This window comes from Podarcis bocagei (genome assembly GCF_964188305.1).
Source record: "Podarcis bocagei genome assembly, chromosome: 2".
NCBI lineage: Eukaryota > Metazoa > Chordata > Lepidosauria > Squamata > Lacertidae > Podarcis > Podarcis bocagei.
The window spans coordinates 114448995-114452981 of record NC_138126.1 but is presented as its reverse complement, the minus strand read 5'-3'; the positions used below and the strand labels follow the sequence as shown (position 1 = coordinate 114452981).

Here is a 3987-nt window from a genome sequence, read left to right as displayed (position 1 = left end):
TCCCAGATTATTGGCCATATTGCTTGGGAATATTCCTACAATATGTCTCACTGGGCTCTGTTTGAGACTCGGCATGATAGCTTGCTGACTCTCTGATTCTTTTGGTCACAGATCTGGCACTGTGGGAACTGTGATACTAAAGCCACACTCATGCCAATCGCAGGAACTCTACTGAGAATCAAGAGTTCATTCCTGCAGCAGCAGCAGCAGCCATAAGCATTATTGCAACAGGCTCCTGCTTCATATAAGCAAAGCTTCAGCAGCTTACAGTGAAAGGATTAAGCAGGTTCAGGGAAATATCATAGGTGCATTTTAAGGAAATGAGAGGGCTTATATACTAGAATAGAATGGGGCTTCTGGCAAACCTGTCAAGCTTTTCTCTATGACCTTGGGGAAGTCATTCAATCTCTATTTGTTCCACAGGGCAACATACAGGTAGGCTGGGCAACTTGTTCAGTCTTCAGGGCCTGCAGGAGAACTAAGCACCCACACTCTCCCATTCCTTCTGCAACTGGGGGAAGGAAAGTTGTCAGGTGATTACGGTAGTCTTTTTTTTATTATGCTTTCTGATAAGGAATGTCATTCAGTTGACCCCTTTTCTACGCAAGCTTGAGTTCCTATTCCGAAAATCTGGAGAAGCATAAGGTGGCTGATGGATCCATACCGTCAACATTTCAGGAGGGCAAATCATATACTATGATGTCACAATGAGCCTGGGCAGATAGAGATGTCACAGAGGTGCTGAGTAGTCTAGCTGAGTAGTCTAGGATTAGAGAGAAGAGGGGCTGTAGCTCAGTGGAAGAGCATATTCATTGCATGGAGAAGATCCCAGATTCATTTTCTGTCATCTTCGGGGAAAGCTGAGAAAGACCTCTATGTGAGACACCTCACCCACCAACATTTATCTGATGAAAATAGGGACGTCCTATTTCAAAGAGAGAAAATTTGTTGCCATATTTCAAAAAGTGAAAAATCCGGACACAAAAGTTGTGCTTTTTGGGGGGCAAAACTTCAAAAACACAAACAAACATGAAGTTTTGGGTTTTTCTTAAGGAAAATCTAGACTTCCCAGACATTTCTGCCTGGACACTGTTTCCAACTGCCATATGTCCAGGAAATTCTGGACATATGGCAGCCCTACCATACCCGCCAACAGTTCTCCAATGAAAATAGGGACATCCTACCTTCCCATCCAATGTTTCTCTGTTGAAAATACGGACGCCCTAAGGAAAAGTGGGGTGGCTTCTGTAAATCCGGGATCACCCATGGAAAATAGGGACACTTGGAGGGTTTGGACACTGTCATCAGTGTAGACAATACTAAGCAGAGGTCTGGCTCAGTATGAGGCAGCGTCATAGAGCACTTTGCACCCCACCATGGGCCTTGCTCCTAATGCAACCTAGACCATGCAATATCAAATCAGGGCAGTTTTTGCTGCCCTTACATTTTCCTCGTATCACTGTCTGTGGCAGCCATTGACACTGAATGGTTTACTCATGGGCGTTGGTGAGATGGGAGCTAATCCCATCCCCTTATGCCCGGGGCTCAGTTTCATGGCATAGGACAATGTTCTTTGACCTGATGCTCTCTGGATGTGATGGACTACAACTCCCATATGGCATGACCATGGCCCCTGTGTCATGGAATTCTACTCAACATTGATCTAGAGCAGAACTCCAGTGTATAGTTAGCACTGTAAAAGCTTAAACACGTTGCAGGATTCCCAAAAATAAACCAGAAGAAATTAATACTTCATTCAGCAGAGCTTTACTGCTACTGAATGCAAATGAGCATTATGGTCACAAATCCAATAATTTTAGGATTGGCACTGTCCATAAGAAATCCAGTTGCAGTAGACTTAACTTAAGGCAAAAGGCAAAAGGCAAAAGGCAAAAGGCTCAGGCAAAGACGAAATCTCAGGACCTTGTGAAGGCAAAAGGAAAAAGGCAGAAGGCAGAAGGCAGAAGGCAGAAGGCAGAAGGCAGAAGGCAGAAGGCAGAAAGCAGAAGGCAAAGGGCAAAAAGCAAACGGCGAAAAGGCAAAGGCCTGGGTCAGGGTGAAAGTGAAGGTGAAGGCCCGGGCCAGGGAGAAGGCAAAGGCCAGGGCCAAGGCAAAGTTATATACCCGGGTCAGGACAAAGGCGAAAGCGAACACAAAGGCCCGGTCCAAGGCGAAGGCAAAGATGAAAGAACGGGCCTAGGTGATGGTGAACGCGAAAGCCCTGGCCCAGGCCAGGGTGAAGGTGAAGGTGAAGGCAAATACTCTTATCAAGGCAGAAGATGGGAAGATTTGTGTCTTGTACAGTCTTCATCTGGTTTTGTTCTTCTGGTGCAAAATCAAGTAAGGATCAGCTGTTGCAAATATAAGTCGAACAAATCAACTCTGTACAAGTTGCAAGGCATGTTTCAAACCAGCAGGTGGCAACAGAAGACCACACTCATTCAGAAGTGGTTTTTCAAGCCAAGTCCTTCACCATCAAAACGAGAGAAACATATGCACCGTCAGTTAGGAAAGAAATCCATTATTTTAAACATGCTTTTGGTCAATGCTGTTATTCCCTCCTCAGTATCTGAAGAGAGAAACCATTTTCCTCTGTTATTGTTCATGGTTTATGCTACAGCTCTGTCCTCTCAGGAAATGTTTAAGTGCAGTGGATAAACCATTTCCTGCTTCAGAGGTGCATTCTTATCTATTTGATCTGCAGTATATACACAATTCATGAGAAAGTAGAGGCTATTCAAGTGATCACTTCCATAAAGATCCCATCTTAACCCATCTTAAACTGGAAGAGGAACCATCCCTCTGAGCCATGGAAGACACACCTATCCTGAATTGTGTTTGAGCAGGAAGATTGCATTATTGTCTTTTCAATTCTTCCACACACACACTGCAATTCCGTGCTGTGCAAAATACTATTCACGAATATTCATGAAACAAAACTGAACAACGGCAAGATTATTCCGAAAGGTTGTTCATTTGCTTTTGAATTGCCAAGCTTTTTAATAAAACAACAATTCTGTAGACATTGTGTGCAAACAGATATCTTGCAATAAAGACTGAAAAAGAAGCCGAGGCTAAAAAAGAAAAGAAAAATGGAATATCTTGCTGCCTGGGAGAAGTCCCTTCCCAGAGAGACTATATATATATATTTCTGATACATCAAATCACTATGAGTTTGTGCTACATTGCATTCATTGTTTAACAAATTTGTGGGGTTTCTTTTTTGCTTTCTTTACATGCTACTGCGGTTCTGATATTATGGTCGCAATTGTGACGGTTAATTTTTAGCACTGTCGTTATCGTGAGCCGCTTTGAGCTCGATGTTACTTAACAGAAAAGCAGAATACGAACATTAAATTGAAATCCATCTGCAACGCTTGCGATTTCTTTATTATTTAGTTCACCCCACCCGCTACCAATAACCTGCTCTTTCTTTAGAAAGATGGAAACACCTTAGCTGGGAGAAGGGACATAGTTCAGTGGCAGAGCATCTTGCCTTTCATATAGGTTGTCCCTGGTTCAACTTGCTAGCCTCTCCAGGTATGGATGGAACCATGAAGAGCTACCATAATAGTGAGCTAGATGGACCAATGGTCTGGCTTGGGATAAGGCAGTTTCTTCCTATCAGGATGCTTTCCAGCATCTCCAGGTAGAGCTGTGAACATGCCCTATCTGAAACTCTGGAGAATCCCCGCCAATCATTGTAGACAATAATACCAAAGGTCCGTCCTTCCTTCCTTCCTTCCTTCCTTCCTTCCTTCCTTCCTTCCTTCCTTCCTTGTTGACTTTTCTTTTTTCCTTTCCTTTTTCCTTTTATTATTTTATTTCGACAAGCTAATAATCACAAATAAATAAGAATAAAACTGTGCACCCCGCCACCGAGACCATTCCATTGTAGCTACCCAACCTCCCAAAATTTCAACACCTCTTGCAATGGTTTGACCCTTTTCCGTTTCAACAAATTCTACAAACACCTTCCATATCTCC

General features: G+C 43.3%; 1 long non-coding RNA gene across 1 annotated transcript; it reads left to right on the top strand.

The window, feature by feature from the left end:
* Positions 1-375: 375 nt before the first annotated feature.
* On the top strand, positions 376-3374 carry LOC308580237. The gene is made up of 2 exons (XR_014004737.1): positions 376-877; positions 2705-3374. It is a non-coding gene; the product is annotated as an uncharacterized lncRNA (long non-coding RNA).
* Positions 3375-3987: the final 613 nt, after the last annotated feature.